The 23499-nt window shown below is 37.8% G+C and overlaps 1 pseudogene; it reads right to left on the bottom strand.

Annotated features, from left to right (window-relative positions):
* Positions 1-2449: 2449 nt before the first annotated feature.
* LOC127444193 (cAMP-dependent protein kinase catalytic subunit alpha-like) lies at positions 2450-22117 on the bottom strand (annotated as a pseudogene).
* Between the last annotated feature and the right edge of the window lie 1382 nt (positions 22118-23499).

Below are 23499 nucleotides of genomic sequence, written 5' to 3'. Positions count from 1 at the left end.
AAAAAAAAAAATACACAATTCTATTATGGAATTTTGTTATGCTATTGAAATACGTGGATCTTAATAATTGGCTAATATATAAAATATAATATATGTCTATATGTATATATAAATAAAAAATAATTTTAAGATTTACGCATTTCAGTTTCATAACAAAATTCTGTCAAATTGAATGGAGTAATCTTTAACAAAACAAACAAAAAAGTTTTTTACGTTTTAATTTAGTTGAAAATGTATTCAGTTTCGATTCATTTTTTATGAAATTGAAATGCGTAAATCTTAACATTATTATTATTATTATTATTTTGAGTGTAGAATGAGTCCAATCTTAATTAAAAACTCTCTCTGCCAGCTGCTAACACATTATTGTGGTAAGAAATGTAAGCTTAAAACATTTAGTGCAACGTAATTGTAATATGCAATGTCTATATAATTTTAATAACATTTTTAGACGCCTCTATATTCAGTGGGGTTAAATGACAGGTGGCTCGTTGGTTAATTATAATTTTAAGATTTATGCATTTCAATTTCACAACATTATATCAAATTGAATTGAGTAATATTTAACAACATAAAATATCTATTTTTAAGTTTTATTCATTTTAGTTAAAATCGACAATTCAATTTGATGGAATTTTGTGATGAAATTGAAATGCGTAAACATAAAAAAAGGTGTAGAATGAGTCCAGTCTTAAAGTCTTAATATTTTAATTTTGTTAAAATGTAACATATTTGTAATATGCGATGTCTTTATTAATTTAAACAACATTTTAGATGCCTCTATATGGGGTTAAATGACATGGGTCAATGTAAAATAATTTTAAGATTTATGCATTTTAAGTTCATAACAAAATTCTATCAAATTGAATCGAGTAGTCTTTAAAAAACATAAATATCTATTTTTAAGTTTTATTAATTACATTTTGTAAAAAATAAATAAATAAATACACAACTCAATTTGATATTCTTTTTTTCAATAAAAAAAATTTCAGGCCCGAAGCAGCAAAGCAGCCCCAAATCATGATGCTGCCTCCACCGTACTTCACCGTTGGGATGATGTTTTCATGTTGGTATGCGGTGCCCCTTTTACACCATATGTAGTGCTGCATGTTCTTCCCAAACAATTCAACCTTAGTTTCATCAGTCCACAAAACATTTTCCCAGTAGTGTTGTGGAGTGTCAAGGTGGTCTTTGGCAAACTTCAGGAGCGCAGCAATGTTTTTATTGGAAAGCAGCAGCTTCCTTCGTGATGTCCTGCCATGGACACCATACCTGTTTAATGTTTTCCATATAGTAGACTCATGAACAGAGACGTTAACCAGTTCCAGTGATTCCTTCAAGTCTTTATCTGTCACTCTAGAGTTCTGTTTTACCTCATTGAGCCTTCTTGAGTCATCTTGACTGGACAGCCACTTCTAGTGAGAGTACCTATAGTACTAAATCATCTCCATTTATAGACAGTTTGTCTAACTGTGGACAGATGAATATCTAATCTCTTCGAGATAACTTTGAAACCTTTTCCGGCTTTATGAAAAGCAACAATTCTTGATCGTAGGTCTTCTGAAATCTCTTTTTTTGCGAGGCATGGTCCACGTCAGCAGATGCTTCTTGTGAATAGCAAACTCAAAATGTTTGAGTGCTTTTTATAAGTCAAAGTAGTTCTAACCCACACCTCCAATCTTGTTTCATTCATTGGATGCCAGGTTTGCCAACTCGTGACACTTATTTGCATTTGTTGACATCATTACCCTAGGGGTTCACATACTTTTTCCAACTTAGACTGAGAATGTTTGAATGATGTATTCAATATGTACAAGAACAATACAATAAGTTGTGTAATTAGTTTTATAAGCACATTAAGGAATTTACAGTGTTTGGATATATATATATATATATATATATATATAAGAGCAACAGTCTCATAAATAAAAACAGCACATTCTAAGCACGGATAAACTGCAGAAAGAGCAACCACAATAAAATCAAAGCAAACATATATAGACCGAATATAAAATATAAAGTTCGTTTTACAAGATGCTAAACCACATTTCTGGCAGTGCTACCCTTCAGAAACCACTCCTGTCCAAGGCTAATGCTCAAAAACGCATAACCTGGTATCATGAGCATGTAAACAGGAGGCTTGGTTTTACTAAACATGGTGGAGGATCTATAATGACAGCCATCTCATTACAGTCCTTTGATCCAGTGATTTCTCTGCTGTTTTATATGCTCAAGAAATACCATCATGGTAATAAACAATGCAAGAGTGTTTCTTCTTGAATTTGATGGTTGAAACATACATACATAGTTCTGGAGCAGTGGGTGTGGAATAGTGCCCCCTCATCCCTCATTCTTCTTCAGGAAAAATGGTGTAATATCCCACTACACACTTCAGGACTTGAAGGCAAATGTTTCCACTATTACACACATAAAAAGGACATAAGGCCTGTTTGGTATTTTGAGTAATACTTTATTGGAATGATTCTTGTGGTGCAAAATATCACAATTAACTTGAACCATGTCCTCAGGAGTAAGCACTGGAATCCACTGAGTTGACCTCCAGCTTCGGAAATATCTGTAGCCTAGAGAGTTAAAGACTTGCGTGTGAGAAATTCTCACCCAAAAAGGAGCCAGATGCACTGCACCCATTCAGAGAGAAGACTCTGCCTATTTAAAAATGCAGAAATGGAAGAAAAAAGGGGGAAGAAATGGCGAAAAACTGAGGGCGATGCAGCGACTCGCTGGAGAGTGTCGACCGCACGGCTTCCCCGTGTGAATTACGCACAAAGTGTGTGCAGTTTTGTCAGGTATTATAAATGCAACCCAATGTGAACCGTATTGATTAGAGTAATAACAATAGTAAACAAACACAACAAAAACATTCATTCCCTCTTCTGCACGAAGGCGTGACACAGTAAAGGCTGTCAGTCGGTTGTGTACTCATCAGCTAATGCCTACCTGTCAGCTAATCAATGTAACAACTGATGATGAGTCAAAATATTGACACTTGTAGGATTTCATGGCACATTTCATTGGTGTAAGTTCAAAGTTCATCAGTCAACATTTTACAGAGAGTGGTGGACCTATAGCTGAAATAAGAAAAAATGAAATATATGTAAAGAGGTGCTCATATGATGAAACCATGGCTTCTTTTCACTATGTCATCCCTCCACTGCATTTTTAAGAATAAAGAAACACATGACAGTATACAGGACCAAAATATTTCGGTTATTACACAGGAATACATATTTTTTCTGCATGGTTGTTAAGGTGGCCTAGTGAAGATCTTGCACCACTTGTTGAAGATTATAACTAACCCCGTCTCTCTTTGTGCGGTAACAGCAATCCCAGTCCACTGGCCGACAATTACACCCTCTCCAATCCATCATGATTAATCTCACAAAAAAAAAAGACGAGAAAATTACAAACATGATTAAAACAGAGGAGATGAAAAAGGCCTCACTGTTTATCCCTGGAGGTCTTCTCTGCATTCTTCCGCTGGTTTCTCTGCTGATTAACAGGAGGAAGGATCGGTTTTAAGATTCATGCACTTTTCCTTTCTCTCTCTCTCTCTCTCTCTTTCCTTTCTCTTTCTCTATTTCTATCACCTCTTCCTTCAGAACTCGGAAAATTCTTTTCCACACTTCTCCGTGAACGACACGCGGATCTCTTCTTCCTCATAGTCATCAAAGTTGCTGGTGTCACCAGGACCTCTGCATTTAGGCACAAATGGGGCCTCCACCTGTTAAAACACACACATTATTATTGTTTCGTATTATGTTTAGTTTTTAGTATAAAAATCTCAATAAAGCATGAAAAAACCCTTTCCAAACCAGGTGTGACGTGATGAAACCAAGCGATGAAATCTCTCCTATATAAGGCACAACAGTCTGGTTCCGGAAGTATTATCATCTCTACTTCATCGTTTAAAAATCGTGTTTGATAGTGGAATACATGTTAAACAATGGTACAGCAGAGAAAGATCCACCAATCAGAGAACCGCGTCCAACGAAACCCACGAAACGTGCCTCGGAGTGACCGGATGCACTATGAGTGACATAATCGAGTCGGTCTCCCTTCACCCTTAAACTACTTACTGTATATATTTTCACATATCGGAATATTTTGCATAAACGTAAAATATATTGTTTCTATACTTATAACTAACAACCTAAAATCAATAGTTTTATATATTCCCATCGTTTTTTATTCAATGACATCATTCGCAATGCTTCATGGGATTGTAGTCCGTGCCCTCATGAAAGACGGTAAGTACACAGTCTTGTACCGTTGTCTTTATGTCTGATTTTCAAATACTTTTTTGCCTCAAAACAAAGTTGGAGTTGTTGTGATTCTCCTCGGAGCTGGTTGGTTTGGTTCATGGCTCACAACTCTTTCATGAAGGATTTTATTAAAAGTTTATGGAAGAAATGAATGGGGAAAATACTTCCGGAACCAGACGGCTGAAAAATTGGGCGGTAACTGTTGCGCTCTATTAATTCGAGTTTTTGCCCCAATTACATTTTCTTGGTCACTTGGTTTCTGTTTTATGGCGTCACACTGATTAGCCCCTCCCAGTGAAATCAACTGTCCTGCAATTCAGCCAAAATTGATATAATAAAATGCTATTTTCGGTTTTCGTCCGAAAGCAAATAAAGGGCTGAAAATTTGGACAGAAACCGTTACTTTAAAATCTGGTAGCAGCAACACTTAAATGGTTGTAAAGCAGCATTCATGTGAAAAGATCCTGGTTTAATTATATTTAAATGTAAACAGCAGCTGATGATTGATGAAATATTGACGGTAACAAGGTCGTCCTTGCAGAGACTGGTGGTATTCAAATGAATGGGAGAAATTGGAGCATCCACCGGATGTAGAAAGGAAGTCCCGCCTTACAATTAAAAGAGCCAATCACCTTTTAGGTACAGACATCGCCTGTCAATCAACTCGAGAACGCGCATGCGCTATACAAATTGCGTTTTTGTAGTGTAATCTGAGTTAAAGAAGCACAATAATGATACCAGCGTTGTCAGACTTTACTGCTGATTTGAAATATGCACTTTGATCTAATCTTGACCGACTGTTTTTGAGATTTCTGTGTTCCCCCATTCAAGAAGTTAGGAGCTGCACTATCATGACTGAAAATAACTTCCCAAGAGTGTGTCCAAAGATGCCCAACAGTGGACTGACTTGCAAGAAAGACTCTGGACATGCACACTTCTGTATACGTGTTTGTGTGATGCAACTCTCGAGGAGAAATCCGCACAAACGATCGCAACAGCAGTTTATGGTAGCACACTGTGGTAAAAATTCTGTTATTGCGTTACCTAGCTGCAGGGCCGTTTCTAGGCTTAGGCGAACTAGGCGGTCGCCTAGGGCGCCACCTGCTGTGGGGGGGGTTTGAGGGCGCCAAAGATGAGGCCGCTGCCAGGCTCCCCAAACACCCCCTCACCCCCCCAGAATAGGGGCGCCAATAGGGATTTCGCCTAGGGCGCCAGAATGCTCTGAAACGGCCCTGTCTAGTTGCACATTAAAGTACACATCCCTAGACGTAATGATGCAATCATTGTATTCTATTTTTATTAATGCATTTTAATAAAGAGCAGTTTCCCGTTCTTGTGCAGAGGCTGGGAGACTGCTTAAGGCTCTGGTGTACTTCGTTTTTTCGCATGCCGAATCGTCTCGCACACGGTTGAGCGGTTTGTAAGGCTGTCAAATTAAAATTTTACATTTGAATATTCATCGATTTAAGATTCGAATTTTGGATGTGTGCCGAGCACTGATGATGACTTACATTCTCTAAAACAGGTGCAGTGCAACTCATAAAACAGAACGCGAGGGTCTCGAGATGCGTTTTAAAGGTTGAATTAACTTTTAAATTGACAGAGCATCTAAAGAAAGGCATCGTTACTGCATGAGACCCTGCAAAAAACAGCGATACACAACGCAACAGTCAAAGACGTCCATCTAGCACATGCTTACACTGAAAAAGACGCCCGCGTCCCCAGAGGTGGATGTTTTTGCCGGTTGTGTCTTGACTATGCCTTGCTCTCTTACGAGCGTCTCGCTGCATACGAATTAGTTCCGTACATACAAATGTATTTAATGACAAAAACTGTGTACTGGTGGTTTTATGAAGCTTGAGTCCATGGTAGTAGGCGACTGAACATATTTACTGAATAAACATTTACCACTCAGTGTCGACCTCAACTATGGTCAATATGAACTGAAGCAAAGCAAATGAGTTTAAGTGACATTGAGTGAATGAATGGAAATGTGTGTTTCTCACCCTCCGCTGGTAAATGGCTATCCAGTCAGTAGTGGAGAACCACTTGTGTCCTTTGATGTCGTTCACTCCATTTTTAAGATTGCCAAAGCGCTTGGTCAGGTCCACCTGCAGCAGGTTTCTCAACAGGTCCTTCAAGTCAGAACTGAAGTGAGAGGGGAATCGTACCTGTGGAAATACAGAAATGAAATAGTTGTATTTTAAAATACTTTTAAGTACTTGAGTACTATTTTTAACACAGATGGACCCACCCGTTAATTCTGACTTTAGACATTTGTATCCGAAAGAGAGAGATTCTGAAAAAGTCATGTTGTTTGGTATGATTGAAGAATAGTTCATTAATGATTAAAGGGTTAGTTCTCCCAAAAATTAAACGCCTCTCATGATTTACTCTCCTTTAAGTCATCTCAGATGTGCATGACTTTCCTTCTTCAGCAGAACTGAAGTGAAGATTTTTATAAGCACATTTCAGCTCTGTTTGTCCATACAATGCAAGTAAACAGGTGCCATTAGACTGCTGGCTGTTTGACAGTCCAAAAGTCATATTTAGGCAGCATAAAAGTTATCCACACGACCCCAGTCGATCAATTAATGTCTTCTGAAGTAGGGCTGCAACTAATGATTATTTTGATAATCGATTAATCTAACTATTATTAGAACGATTATTCGACTATTCAGCGATTATTGCAACGATTAATCATGAGCTCTTAACCGATTATTCAGCTTGTGCCCTGACATAATAGGTTGAATTAAACGTGCTTACTAACAATAAAGAGGACAAAATCATCTTTTACAAATACCTCTAAATGACATTCACTGAATTAAAGGGATTTTTTTCTTCTGCAGTATAGCTGCTAAAGTTAATGTACGTTGTTTTAAAGGAGTTTTAGATATTTATATTAGAAATCAAGCCAAAACAAAAACAAATCAAAAGCGTATTTTGTTTCAGTGTGTAATGGGGCGAAGACTACCCTCTCTCACTTTTCTGTTCACGTCAATCCATCTTTAACTCTCAAAAAAACAAACTCTCTCTTATTAATAAAGCTGCTTATTGACAATGTTCTTCACGATAAGAAACACACAGTGACACATATATTATGATTCAATAAGTCACGAGTCATCACGTTATAATCTAACTGCATTAAGCGTGTGCGCTCGAGGGATGAGCGTCCCGTGACAGAGTGTGCAGTTTCAATCTCTCCCCCTTAGATCGGGACATTATAATTCCCTCATACTTTGTGATCCACATCAGCTGAAGCTGTTTGGAAAGTTTAGAGTGTGTCTGTGATCTGTGTAATTCTTCCTCAATCAGTCGTGAACTGCAGTGCTGCTCTCACACATCATCATTAATAATTAATAATAATTTTCTTTATTCATCACACATTTGCACATATACAGTGAAATTCTTCTTTTTCACATATCCCAGCTAGGCTGGGGTCAGAGTGCAGGGTCAGCCATGATACGGCGCCCCTGGAGCAGATAGGGTCAAGGGCCTTGCTCAAGGGCCCAACAGTGGCATCTTGGCAGTGCTGGGGCTTGAACCCCCGACCTTCTGATCAGTAACCCAGAGCCTTAACCGCTGAGCTACCACTGCCCCAGAGTTTAATGTGATCTCATGTTACGTTAAAAGAGATCAAACGACTATTCGACATGAACATTTCTGTCGACAATTTTTTATTGTCGACAACGTCGACTAATCATTTCAGCCCTATTCTGAAGCAAACCGATAGGTTTGTGTAAGAAACAAATCGATAATTAAAACTTTATTAACTTTAAATAGTTACTTCCGGCCAGCGCTGTATTGCTGTAATAAATGACTTAACTCTCGCGTGACGTTTGTTCCTCTGTTGTAAACAAAGTGCGCGCTTCCGACTTTTCGCGTGGCCGCGCCATTGCGCTTATATCACTGATGCGTCGCTGGCAGGAAGCGATTTTTTTAAGTTAAAGTTTTAATTATCGATTTATTTTTCCACAAACCTATTGATTTGCTTCAGAAGACATTTATTGATCATCGTCAACTGAGTCGTGTGGATTACTTTTATGCTGCCCAGAGGTGGGACCAAGTCATTGTTTACAAGTCTCAAGTCCTCAACAAGTCATTAGTGCTCTTTGCCCAAATTAGTGTCTGAGTATTAATTACTATATTAAATGTATATACATTTATATCAGGAAGGCTTTTAAAGTATGTTCATCACTTCCCAGTTCAATGTCATGTGAGATATACTGTATATTTTCACTAAGAGCACCGAACTGTCTCAGTTCAATTAGTTTGCCTTGGGATGTGCTTGAAAGTTACAAGTGTGTCTTAAAGGAATATTCCGGGTTCATTACAAGTTAAGCTCAATCAACAGTATTTGTGGCATAAAGTTGATTACCACAAAAATAAATTTTGACTCCCTCCATTTCTTAAAAAAAGCAAAAATGGAGGTTAAACTGAGCCACTTACACTTACAGTCAATGGGGCAATTTTTGAAGGGGTCAGAAGGCAGAAATGTGAAGCTTATAATTTTATAAAAGCACTTAAATTAATTATTCTGTTCAAACTCATGCAGGTGCCCTGGTTTATTAATGAGAGAGAAGTCTCACTTTTATTTAGCTCATCCATGCAATTTGCCATTAAAATTAATATGTAGTTTTATCTGACTGTAAAGAACAGGAAGGATATTAAAAGACACATTATTCAATGAAAGTGGAGTGCGGGATCTCATCTTTGATGGACACACATTACACGGAAGAAATGTTCTGTTTTAATCTCAAGCACTATTCAACAAAAAAGGTGGTTTTCCAGGTATTCAAGTACTTACATTTCTAAAAGCTAACTTTAAGCACTTCGAGGACCTTGTGCAAACAAGTAAACAGTGTAGAAAAAAGCGCAGTAGGGGTCAAATCAAGCAATAGAAAGATGATGGTGTTTGCTGCAAATTTCGAAATATCTCAGTGGACAGGAAGTTCTGTTATTTAAAGAGCCTCAAGGTTTTTCTGTGGTTTCCCTTTTCATTAATGCCTCACAAAATTGGACGTTGTTGATAAAGCATCTGTAATTTTTGAACCACAGGTTCTACATGTTGCAATCCTTTTGTTGCCTTTGATATTATATTTTTATATTCAAATGAAATGACCTTTGCTATCATTTTGTCTGTCACCTTGAATGCGCAATCTTCAAACTTGGTCCTACTCTCGTGGAAGTGGATTGGTTGGATTTCTGATTGGCTGAATGTGGAGCGTGGAATGAAAATGAATTGTTTATTGGGTAAAATGAATCGTTGATTTGCTGCACATTTTTAAATGTACATTTCTGATATTTGTTTGTAGAAGGTATCAAGTCTTTTCAAGTCGGAGGGCTCGAATCCAAGTCAAGTCACAAGTCATCTTTAATTATGTTGAGTCGAGAGTCATCAAATTTGTGACTCCAGTCCAAGTCAAGTCCAAGTCATGCGACTCGAGTCCACAACCCTGATGCTGCCTAAATATGACTTTTGGACTGTCAAACAGCCAGCAGTCTAATGGCACCTGTTTACTTGCATTCTATGTACAAACAGAGCTGAAATGTGCTTATAAAAATCTTCACTTCAGTTCTGCTGAAGAAGGAAAGTCATGCACATCTGAGATTAATTAGAGGTGAGTAAATCATGAGAGACGTTTCATTTTTGGGTGAGCTATTCCTTTAAGAGATTGTAGGCTGGTTGGAGTTAAAATGACTTTGCATTATTGTGTTTAATCTATTTTAAGATGGTTGACATGGGAAATAAATGAGATTAGAAAGCTTTGGTGCTTTGAATCTAATATTAAGCTAAATTAAATGTTATGTCAGACTAAAATGGGTGTAAAATACATCCTGTTTTTGAACACTCACAGCTGCAATGAGCTCCAACTAACATTCAGAGCAATGTTAACTAAATCTTACATTGCATTTTTTTTTTTTTTTACAGAAATATTCATGTGATTTCCTGAGATATTTTTGTAAGTAAAGTGTGGCTTCTGCTTTATGATGCAATGGTCTGGATTGTAGTGGGAAACTACTTGGTCACATGTTGAGTATATTTACACACTCTAGAACAAAAGTAAAAACCTGAAATGGTTTTGGCTTAGTCCGCTGGGAATTCAGGCTGTACCAAAGGTTGTATTAGGTTTGAGAACATTTATTGGTTGGATTTTTTAGATGATTAATTCAAATATATGGGTGTTTCTTCTGGCCATTGTAGCACTGTGGACTTCTAGAATCTCATTAAAACATTCTTCACACTCTCACTAGTTTATTTAATTTCGCTACTAACAATGTCCTACAATGTTTGTACATGCATCAAAGGATATTTATGTCATTTTTTTCTGAAAATCGTGAAAATTCCCACCACAGTGTAATTTCCAGCACATCTCAAATACTATATTGTGTTTAATAGAATTTTGTGCTGGAAATGATACTGATGTTTTTGGCTGCCTCCTTTGTCTTGCTAAGGCTAATTTCATAGCTAAAATGTTATTATTCCTAAATACACACAAATAATATTTTCACACTTTTTGCATAATTTGGGAAAATGACAGCTTGATTGAAAATGACGCCCAATAAAAATATTCTGCACACAATTGATATTTCCCTTGATTTTTCTTAGTCTCAAGCATGTTCTTCACAGACATTTTTGTCCACTTGGTTATCAAGTACACTAACTTAAATAAAAAAAAACATTATTAGGGTTAAAATTATTTGGTGTGGCACCACAACTGTGAGAAAGTCGTAATTTCAGAAAAATGTATAGATTTTTTTTTTTTTCACAATAAATATTGCAATGGTTGTTTTATTTCACTCTGTTAAGATTATCATAGTTTTAAACATGCAATAATTTTTCTTTTTAGAATTTTGAAAATCTATACATTGACTCCAGCCACGTCTCCTAAGCAACCAAACTGGCCCGGTTGCTAGGGAGGGTAGAGTCACATGGGGTAACCTCCTCGTGGTCGCTATAATGTGGTTCGTTCTCGGTGGGGCTTGTGGTGAGTTGAGCGTGGTTGACGCGGTGGATGGCGTGAAGCCTCCACACACGCTATGTCTCCGTGGCAACGCGCTCAACAAGCCACGTGATAAGATGCGTGGGTTGACGGTCGCAGACACGGAGGCAACTGGGATTCATCCTCCGCCACCCGGATTGAGGCGAGTCACTACACCACCGCGAGGACTTAAAAGAGCATTGGGAATTGGGCATTCCAAATTGAAAAAAAAAACATATATATATATATATATATATATATATATATATATATATATATATATATATATATTCTATACATAAAAGGCATTTAAAAAGTACCAAGATAAAAAATCAGTTTTAATGTGACTTTCATATAACAAAAAGAAAAAAGTTGAAATCTGTTTGTTTTAAAGGGGTCATGTCATGAGGAATAAAATTTCCCTTGATATTTTGACAAATAAGAGGTCATTGTACTATAAAAACATGTCTCAGAGCTCAAAACTTAATCCATAACGCAATAAAAGCATTTATTGAAACCAAGCTGCAAAAACGCCTCGTTCTCTACCTATGCGACTTCACTGCCACACAAGGGGTACTCATTAATTCATGACCGCCTCTACAGCGATAAAACATCAACACCTAATTTACATCATCATATCCTTGGCCCCACCCACTGGCGCTTCTGTTCATAAACAGAGAGAGCAGGACAGACAGGACTGGTGTGGCATACTAACTATTCCTGAACACCAAAGGGGACCAATCTGGACTATATTTTGAATTATTTTTGTATATAAACATGCACTACACAGACGTCTTTGACCATTGTCATGTATCTCGCGCCACTTTTTAAAGATGCAATGTCAAGTTACAACTCTGAAAAGGAGACCCTGTTTTATTCAGCTGCTCTGCCTCTTGTTGTTTGGAGCACAAACGCGTCCTGGACGCCTTCTCGCACCCATCTGCGCTATTTTTAATTGTTGGTGTATGTAAACACGAACTAGATGGACGTCTTTGACAGTTTTGATGAGTTTCCAGCAATGTGTGCTTCATTGTACGATGATATTGTACAGTATGTGTGTGCGCATCTTGTTCACCCTGCTTTGGACTATATATGTGCGTTTTTTTGGCTCATGTCAGCGTGGATTGCTTGTGAACCATTATAATATGATTCAAGCTTTGCAAAGGAACTGTTACTGAAGGATGGGGCAGATAAAAACACTTGGACCCGATCTCAAAACGATAAGTAAACAGTTTCATTCATGAATATATCTAATGTCATGACTGTTTAAAAGTTTATGGTGCTGAGTGTTTACTGTTGTGCTTGAGATGAACAGTTTATTTCACTCATATGTGCTATTTTTAAATGTAAACATGCACTAGATGGACGTCTTTGACCGTATTGATGCATTTCCGACGATTAGCATTTCAGTGCAGGATGATACTGGAAACTGGACATGTGTGCATCTAGTTCACACCGTGTTTGGACTGTGTGTGTGCGTCACGTGGATGGATCTTCAGCGTATTTTAGCGTGGATTGTATGTTTTATCAGCTCATATCGGCGTGGATTGTGAACTAGTCATAATATGATTCAAGCTTTGCAAAGGAACTGTTATTGAAGGATGAGGCAGATAAAAACACTTGGACCCGATCTCAAAACGGTAAATAAACAGTTTCATTCATGAATATTTCTAATGTCATGACTGTTTGATAGTTTATGGTGCTGACTAAAAATTTAGTTTTATAATGTTGTGGAGCTTGTACATTCTCTTCCAATAGAGTTTCAAATATGGCTGTATTTGAGGGGCAAAGGGGCAACAGTGGGTGTTTATGTTGAAGTTTAAAGAAGAAGCTTAAGCCAAAACCGAGTGTTTCAGACAGAGGGTCAGAGACAGGGTGGAAAATGATCATATATTACTAAATTATGACTATTTTGGTGAAAAAAACAACAAAAAATAACTTTACTAACATTATCAGTGGACCTGAAGGAAGATAATAAAACTATAAAAAAGAGCATTTCATGACCCCTTTTATAAAAGTCAACCCCTGGGACATGAAATTGCCCGAAGTTGAAGAAACACCCACATATTGCTATTTCCACGATGTGCAGCGGCATGAACAAATTATATAGTCGCATTATTTGTATTACATGTTGTTGTCAATTTTGGTAACTTGCTTTGTGATGTTCAGTGCTAATATGTTGGCCTTAATTGATTTGCGTGTTGTGTTGATTGTCACCCTTGTCGAGTGCTGTTGTCGGTCAGCGTCTGGATGAAAACTCAACATGGTTACTAGTCATGATTGCGCCTCTCCAAAATAATACAAAACAGCTCCAAACAAGTCAGGGCAACACTGAATGTAACAACTCAAAAACACTTGCTAAATTGAGTTGTTGGAACTCAATTTCAGATCATTTCTCCCCAGTTTAAGCAGTCTTGGCAAGCTCACCTTTCCTGAGACAATCTTTTCGTAGATCTGAATGGGTTGATCAGCGAAAAATGGGGGGTAACCAGCAGCCATCTCGTACATCAACACGCCCAGAGCCCACCAGTCCACAGCCTTATTATAACCCTATGAGAAAGTACAATTTCTTGTAAAGAGTGTAAAATGTCAGTACTCCATCTTGGCTCCAGGAAGGCATGGCAGACCAGTCTCTTTAGAGAAACCGGGACAACGTGGCTTACCTTACTGAGGATAATCTCTGGGGCCAGATACTCAGGTGTGCCGCACAATGTCCACGTGCGACCCTTGACCCGCTTCGCGAAACCAAAATCTGTCACCTGAAACAAAGGTGGCACAGACATACAGTATGATCCATGTGATATATCTGTACTACAAATGTTTCTTTGAAAGCCATGATAGGGCAGTGCTGGTAATATTATGAGCAGTGTGAGATTGAAAGCATTGTTAGTTACCTGGATATAGCCCTGCTGATCGATGAGGAGGTTCTCTGGTTTAAGGTCTCTGTAGATCAGGTCAAGGGCATGCAGATATTCGAATGTCAAAACTATTTGTGAAGCATAAAACCGTGCATGGGGTTCACTACATAAGAGAAAGGGCCAAGAAAACAGAGCAAATACACATTTACATGAGCATGTTCAAGTTCTTTCACAAACCTCAGTTAATAGTTGCACTCTTGTTTGTATTTGTTCACTTTACGTTTAACGTTGCTGCTGTTCTGCAAGGAATTTCCCTTCAGTAAAATGTAAATAAGTTTACCTGAACCTGCCGATTCTACGCAGGTGTGAAAACATCTCCCCTCCCTGAACATACTGCATCACCATGTACAGATTAGTATTATCCTAAAACAACACACACAAACATGTTCATTGCATGTGGTGGCCTGTATTAACCAGTTGTTCTGCTGAAACTGAACGCACCTTGAAGGAGTACTCCAGTCGCACTAAGAAAGGGAAGCTGACGGCCTGCAGTATTCGCTTCTCATTTAGAGTGTGTTCGATCTGCTTCAGCTTCACAACCTAAGAAACAATAAATGAGTGAATGTCATGAAACCTGTAACGAACCTGTTCAGGTCATATTTCACCCCTAAATCAAATAAAATAAGAAAAAACAAGCTTAAAGACAATCAAGCTTATTTTTAGGGCCATTAAGATTTTCGCCTTTTGACATTTTCATGACAATTATGCATATTTTACCCACAAATTTGTATTTCTGTAATGAAAAAAACAAATAAATTAAAATATTTGAGAAATCAGGTTTGTCTGAACTGATAAAAATGAGAAATCTTTTAAAAATCTGGATTAAAAAATATGCATCAAGTTCATAGAAATGTAATATTTGGTTTCACCATAAAAAAATTTATAAAAAATAAATAAAAAAACCTTTATGGTATTTTCTTCAAAAAAAAATATATTTAATGACATTAAAAATGTCAGGTGGTCTAACAATCAAGTAAAATGTATTAAAATACTTTCCATGCAGCTTGAGAATAAGAATGTCCGAAATGTAAAGATACATTTGAAAAAAGGTGAATATTTTATTAATTTTTTTAAAAATATCAAACAGTTTTCTCAGTGTTACACCAAATGACCTGAACTAAACGACCCTTTTCATAAAAATGTCAAAATAATTTCTTTTGGGTCTGTTTTATGTTTTATTTATTTATTTAATTTATTTATTTATTTTTTTGTCAAACGAGAACAGCATTACTTAGAATAAAAATGTTTCACTGCTTATTTTTTAAGAAAAAACATAACATTTTTTTTTTCTTCTAGATTTTCAGCTTTTAATGAGACTTTTTTTTACGGTCTCCAGACGGTTACACCACTTGACATTTTTTTACTTTAAGCCCCAGAAAAAGTATCAAAAAGGCTTTGAACTCAGTAGCTGAAAACATGTCCATCATAAAAGATGTGTATTCAATCAAATAAAATCAAAATATTTTATTACAGTCAATTTATACAGTAATAAATGACTGTGTTACAGTAATGAGAATTGCCAAAATAAAATGTTTATGTAACCATTTTATGTAAACCGCATCCTCTCATTGTGATGTCATCCACATTAGCTCCGCCTACCTTCTGTTTGTTAAGTATCTTCATGGCGTAGTGCTGCCCGGTCTCTCTGTGTCTGACCAACATCACACGGCCAAACGACCCCGTGCCCAGAGTTTTCAACCGGTCAAAGTCCTCCAGACATGCCGTGTTCTGAGGAGCACAATCAAAATTGTCACTAACCCAAAGTATGAGCAACAGTAATGGTAATAATTGTCTAAGCAAGTACCAATAATCATGTAACATTACTGTGCATTTCACGGAGGTGGTAGAACCATCTAATATTTAACGCCGTTCCCTCCAATCCACTCACCTGTGCAGGATTCTCCCATTTCCTGAGGAAATCTTCTTTGGCAAAGGCCAGGAACTCTTTGACTGTAAGGAGAGACAGACAGTTGACTAAGCACTACAGTCAGGAGACAGGACTTATGGCAGAAATGTTTGCTTGGCTATCAAGGTTATAAGCAGGACCAGAAGGAATGTGCAGACATTTCCCCCCTAAAATCAGAGCAAAATATGGGGCAAAAAGGTTGGCAGATTCGGTCTGGGCTGTAGCTGAAAGCAATATAAATGTAGTTGTGCTGTCAGTCGATAATTTTTTTTTAATCGCGATTAATCGCATAATTTTTTGTAGTTAATCGTGATTAATCGCAGATTTTGAAAGTGCTGAAATTTGACACTATAAATACTTATTTTCTTGTCAAAATGCATTTATTTCCATCTTAGGAAACAAAACAATATGTAACAATGTAATGCTTTTTTTTTTATTATTATTTTTATTTTATTTTTTTCTTCCCTTTTTCTCCCCAATTTGGAATGCCCAATTCCCAATGCGCTCTAAGTCCTCGTGGTGGCATATTGACTCAATCCGGGTGGTGGAGGACGAATCTCAGTTGCCTCCGTGTCTGAGACCGTCAGTCCGCGCATCTTATCATGTGACTTGTTGAGCGTGTTGCCACGGAGACAGCTCATGTGGAGGCTTTACACCATCCACCACGGCATCCACGCACAACTCACCACTCGCCCCACTGAGAACGAACCACATTATAGCGACCACGAGGAGGTTACCCCATGTGACTCTACCCTCCCTAGCAACCAGCCAATTTGGTTGCTTAGGAGACCTGGCTGGAGTCACTCAGCACGCCCTGGATTCGAACTAGTGAGCTAGCGAACTCCAGCGGTGGTAGCCAGCATCTTTTACCACTGAGCTATCTAATCCCCCCCATGAACATTTTCCAAACAAAGATTTTCTTCCACAATATCAAGATAGAAATGCTCTAAAATATCACCAATTCAAGTAACATTAAATGTTTCCCAAAGTCTAAGCGGGAGGTTGACTAATTGAAAGAATTACTCCCCATAGGTTGCATATTTATTGCAATGGGCATTAAATCTTTTAAACTCTCAATCTACACAATATGAATCTGCAGGTAGTCTGTGACTATCTGCTTTGTTACAGCAATCGTGAAGCTGCGTTCATGATTCGCGTCACAGCGTCAACGCCTGAGCTTTGAACTCCACATGAAAAGCGCTTCCAGACAAAAATGTCTCTTTCTACATTTTGGTGATAGTTAAGACTTGACTTGCTTCTGTGGAAATTAAAATGCACCTTACAAGTCCCATCTGGGCTTGTTTTGTACATCAAATAGCGTTACGAGCTCTTTTCTCCATCATTTTATCACTGACAGGAAAGCGCTGTCAGAGATTGTTTTATTTACTGAGATAACCTCCGCGGCTCTATCATAGGAGAGTATTACAACAGTACCACCCATAGAATGTCAACGGGACCACTGCGTTATGCTATGTTTATGCTAAGCTTGTAGGCTCATCTAGGTAGAAGGGCTCTGGCGCTGTGGTGTGTGCATCAGTGTAATGACTCCGGGTGGACACATTACAAAGGTTCCCTTCACACAAGTGCTTATGCTGTATTAACGGTAAATGCATTAATCGCGATTAAGAAAAATTAACGCGTTAAAACTTTTTTAATTAATCGCATGCACGTAATCTGATAGCTCTAAAATTTAGCCAAAATATTGAATAATGAAAACATAAGGGCTTGAGGATGTGTAGAACTTTGTAAATGACGGGTGTTCCATTTCAACAGGCCCAGATGGAACCTGTGGACTCTTGTACCATTTTCTACACAGATTTTGGCAAGAAATTCTGCAGAATGGATTTAAACATGGTAATATATGTTAAACAAAGCTGAGTGTACACTATACTCTTATTGGTAGCTTTAAATATCTAATAAATGAATACGCAAGGTGCACGGAAGGTGTTAACTTTGTGAATGACGGCCGTTCTAATTCTGCGGAAACTGTCCAAATAACATTATTAACGAGTTAAAAATGCAAATATGTTTTTATGTTTTGTTTTTACACATACACAGTGTGAAATCTCGAAACGTGACAACCTAATCACTAATGCAGGGTCAAATATGAAGAAACATGTATGAAAAATGGAACAAGATTATCTTAACCCATGGTTACAAATGACCCTGGGTTAACAGGTTAAACAGGGGTCCCACCCTTGTTGGCCAATGATTTTCCATGATTTGTGAAATTTGTTAGATTTACTTAAAATATATGTGAAGCATTTTTGCATCATATTTGTGAGGTAAATTCCATTTTACGGTAATTTTATGTCAGCATAATTAGAAAACCTTTGTTAGAAATGCACAAATGTGTCAATTCATTCAACTTTATGTACTTATAAAGGTATGCCACACTTATTTGATTGGCTCAAAATATACATAGCTACACTTCAGCTACAGAAATTCACATTTGCATGAAAAAATTACATGTATTGAACTGAATCCAACTTCACCAAAGGCAACATTAATCACCCTAATGTTGACTTTACACAATAAAACTAATTTAAGTAAACAACATCAATAATACTAAAAAGAGCTAAAATCTCTGTATTCTTTTTTTTTTAATCCCCTTTTTCTCCCAGTTTGGAATGCCCAATTCCCACTACTTAGTAGGTCCTCGTGGTGGCGCGGTTACTCACCTCAATCCGGGTGGCGGAGGACAAGTCTCAGTTGTCTCCGCTTCTGAGACCGTCAATCCGTGCATCTCATCACGTGACTCGTTGTGCACGACACCGCGGAGACTCACAGCATGTGGAGGCTCATGCTACTCTCCGCGATCCACGCACAACTTACCACACGCCCCATTGAGAGCGAGAACCACTAATCGTGACCACGAGGAGGTTACCCCATGTGACTTTACCCTCCCTAGCAACCGGGCCAATTTGGTTGCTTAGGAGACCTGGCTGGAGCCCTGGATTCGAGCTCACGACTCCAGGGGTGATAGTCAGCGTCAATACTCGCTGAGCTACCCAGACCCCAAAATCTCTGTATTCTTAATAACAACTAATTAAATGCCCCAGTAAGTTCCTTTTGACCAAACCCAATACCAATTATGGGTATTCCCCACAATCTCAGTTCTGTACTTGATTATTTGAGTTAGTAGTACTTAAAATCTTAATTTTATGGATTTTTAAGCCAAAAAGGTTCAAGGAACTCAATTATTAATTTACGCTATGTATCACTCTAAGTTCACCTTATAATTTACATTTTGTGTTAGACACATTCATGCAAACTAAGTAAAGCTAAAAATGTTATAAATATGTGCGTTTCTGAATAGAAGGGATTTATTTTCATACGTTATGGTTGTTGAGTCAACAAATCAGTTTTTTCAGTGATGAATCAGACTGAATTGTGAACCATTTAGACAAAATAACTGCAAAGAACCTATTCGAAAGAAGGATTCAATCACACATCGGACATCACTTTGGCTTGTCAGCAAGTTGTTCTCTACACAAGCTCTGATCATGAACAATATTTAGGTGATGATGAGTGTAACTAATAAATAACATATTCACTATAGAAGATATCCATGATTTAAGGAATAGATTGGCCAAAAAATGATTGAAATCGCAATATGGTCTTGCGTGATTACAAAAGCTTGAAAGGCTGCATTTAAAAATAGACTGCAATCAGCTCTTCAGTCAGCGCTGTGTAAGCAAGCGGCGCCCTCTAGCGGTCTGGACAGCATTTCCCATTATCCATTACACCACTATAGAATTTAAAAGAACGTTTTGTTCCTTTGGTAACTTTTTATTTCCATGATGTGGTTGACATTTCTGTGGAATTGCCCAACATAATACGTTTGCATAATATAATTTGTAATGTTCTATTATATACAGTACAAACATGTAAAATGTGAGTTTTACTGTTTTGAACTGAAAAAACACATTTTATTTTTTATTGCGTATCTCTTTAAAATGTTGGTCTGTCATGTGTTCAACAGATCTAATGTTCAAAGTAAATTATTTATTGTTAGAACAAAAGCTTTTGTACCTCTTTGTACATTTATAAAACATAAGTCCTGAGCAAAACAGTGATCTGGTGACAAAATAAGATAAGTGGAAAAATATCGGTATCGGGCAGTAGTTGTTTTGTTAAAATCGCTATAGACCAAAAAATTGGTGCATCCCTAAAAATAACTGCAAAGAACCTAATGTTCTCTACACAAGAGCAATATATAGGTGATGAAATATTTCAGGGCCGAGTGTAAATAAAAAATAATAATATTCACTATTGAAGATATTCATGACTTAAAGGGACAGTTCACCCCAAAATGAAATTCTCTCATCATTTGCTCATCCTCATGCTATCCCAGATGTGTGACTTTCTTTCTTCTGATGAACACAAATGAAGATTTTTAGAAGAATATCTCAGCTCTGTAGATCCATATAATGCAAGTGAATGGTGATCAGAACTTTGAAGCTCCAAAAAGCACATAAAAGCAGCATAAAAGTAATCCATATGGTTCCAGTGGTTAAATCCATGTCTTCAGAAGTAATATGACAGGTGTGGGTGAGAAACAGATCAATATTAAAGTCCTTTTATACTGTCAATCTCCACTTTCATTTTCACGTTCACATTCTTCTTTTGTTTTTGGCAATTCACATTCTACATGCATATCGCCACCTACTGGGCAGGGAGGAGAATTAATATATTAAAAAAAAAGTATATTGATCTGTTTCTCAAACAGTCCTATCATATCTCTTCTGAAGACATTGATTAAACCACAGGAGTCTTATGGATTACTTTTATGCTGCCTTTATGTGCTTTTTGGAGCTTCAAAATTTCGGTCACCATTCACTTGCATTGTATGGACTTACAGAGCTGAAATATTCTTCTAAAAATCTCCATTTGTGTTCAGCCGAATAAAGAAAGTCACAAACATCTGGGATGGCATGAGGATGAGTAAATGATGAGAGAATTTTACATTTTGAGGTGAACTATCCCTTTAAACATGTCAGTCGAAAGATCTCTTCCTGTCTATGTAGGCGGTTCTTAGCCAGTTTAATCTGCAATGTGGACCAGACTTTATGTTGTGTAGTCAAAGTTCTGGTTATGCGAGGCAAAAAAATTATAAAATAAAATAAATAAATAAAACTAGCAGATTTAACGATTTTAAGTGTTAAAAGTCCAATAATACACAGATACCAGAATGCAGTTTTTTTAATTCCTTCTGCAGCTTTAAGACACATCTGTCCTTCTGTAGACCCATCAAACACACACACATATACACAAACCTCCCTATATCTAATAAACACCCTTGACATACTATACACCGGGTCCAACTCAAACAAACGCGCTGCTCACTCTTATTAAAGCATCAACACATTGTTTGAGGCTGTAATCGCCATGGCAGCAGCAGCAGCAGCATCATCTCTGCTGAAACCTCGCACATGCACGACGATGTTCTCGAGGCTTAACGAGCATCTTATGATGTCGATCGCCTTGTCGATGAGTAGAATGATGATGATGATGATGATGATGATGACTCAACAGAATGACATTAAAGCGTTAAAAAGAAAAGAAAAAACACCCACCGCTTTCCATCTCGTTGCCCCGTTTGGCGGCCGGCGTGTTGCCCATGACTCTGGGCCTGTCAGGCGCTGGAGAGCCGCAGGTACGGAAGGATGCTGCCGTGTCTGCAGGGGCTCTCGCGAATGCCGTTAGCCGATCGGCTTTGAACGTGAGAATAGGGAAGCTGACGCGTCCGATCGCTTCTAGGATAAACAGCGGTCCCTTATGAACGCAGCAGCGGCAGCATCCGGACGGGCCGCCAGCATCAAACCGGACTCGAGCGTCCTTTCCTGGCCTGCCTGGCTCTCCGCCGCACCTCCGCGGCCCCGCAGTCCTCTCTCTCGCCTCCTGCCCTCGGGGGTGCTCCGTGAGCGGCGCTCGCAGGAACCGCGGCCGAAAAACACGGAGCGAATATGCAGGTTCAACGAGAGATCGTTCATGCAGCTGCGCTTCCCGTGGCCATCGACACTGACTCCGCCTCCGTGCTGAGCCCGCCCACCTCCTCACCTCATTGGCCAGACGGACAGATGTGTAGCGTGATTGACAGCAACGAAGCTGTTGAGCCGTTAAAACAGCCGTTGAAATATTTTCTTGTCATGTCGAAACGTACAAAACTTTTTGATTATTGAGAGGATAAAAACGTATCATAGTCCCTATGTAGAAAGTAAACACGAGAGTAAAAAGTATTTTGTACATAAAGCTAAATTAATCCAGACCAGGCCTGTTTTTGAGATATTTAAAATGTAAAAATGTTAAATGTATCGAGGTTGAGGCACTTACAAAGTTAGGGTTTAAAGGCAGAAATGTAACGCTTATAATTTTGTAAAAGCACTAATTCTTCCATTAAAACTTGTGTATTGTTTGAGCTGTAAAGTTGTTTAAATCGTTGTTTCTGCGGGATTACAGGGTTTACGCCGTTACAATGTCATAGCAACGAGGTTATTGGATATAACTCTACACAGAAATGGTTGATAAGTGATTTTATCACACTAAAATTATGTTTACACGCATATTGTGTATGTCTTTTGGCTGTGAGTAAACGTGTGTATTTTAACGTTTACGGATTGACCCCACACTTCCATTGTAAGTTCCTCACTGTAGTGATAGACCGATATATCGGGTCATTTTGCAATTATCGGCATCGGGCGATAAACGTGTTCACTTGGCCGATTAACAGAAGTGTTAACTTTCCAAAACCTTCCAGTAGATTTATCAATGGATAGCCAACATTTTGTGTACATCTGATTTGCTGTTGTTAAATTGTATTATGTTTATCGCCATTTATATCGGCCACTAGGGTTGCAACTTTTGAAGTTTTAAAATAAGGGACACTGAAAAGTGGGGGGGATCACGGCCCCTAATCACATCCTCCACAGTTTTAGCAATAAATGCGTTGAGTTAATATGCGTTATTAATCCAATTTTTATATACTTTCTTATATGCTGAAATGAGAACTTTCCTGACCCATGACTTATAAAAAAAAATAAAAAAAAATACATCATTTATATGTTAAAAAATATATTTTAATTTTTTCGATTATTTGTCTTCTTTATCTTATGTATACATTTTGGATGGTTTATAATTATTTATTTCTTTTTTTAATAATTTGTATTTATTTTATACATTTTTATCCTTCACCTGTACTTGTCTTTATGATTGTATTCATACATTGCATCTTATTGAACATTTATATAGAAAAAACTCCACAGTTTTACCACCATTTGTGGACTTTTCAGACGGTCCTTTACAACCCTCCACAGTATTAGCACATTTAAGCACAATGTGTGGACCTTTCAGACGGTCCCTTACCCACCATAGGCAAATTTTCCAACTTATATCAATGTTAAATTGCC

This window comes from Myxocyprinus asiaticus, chromosome 7 (assembly GCF_019703515.2).
Source record: "Myxocyprinus asiaticus isolate MX2 ecotype Aquarium Trade chromosome 7, UBuf_Myxa_2, whole genome shotgun sequence".
Lineage (NCBI taxonomy): Eukaryota > Metazoa > Chordata > Actinopteri > Cypriniformes > Catostomidae > Myxocyprinus > Myxocyprinus asiaticus.
The sequence above is the reverse complement of the archived record's forward strand: the minus strand, read 5'-3'. Positions and strand labels throughout refer to the sequence as shown.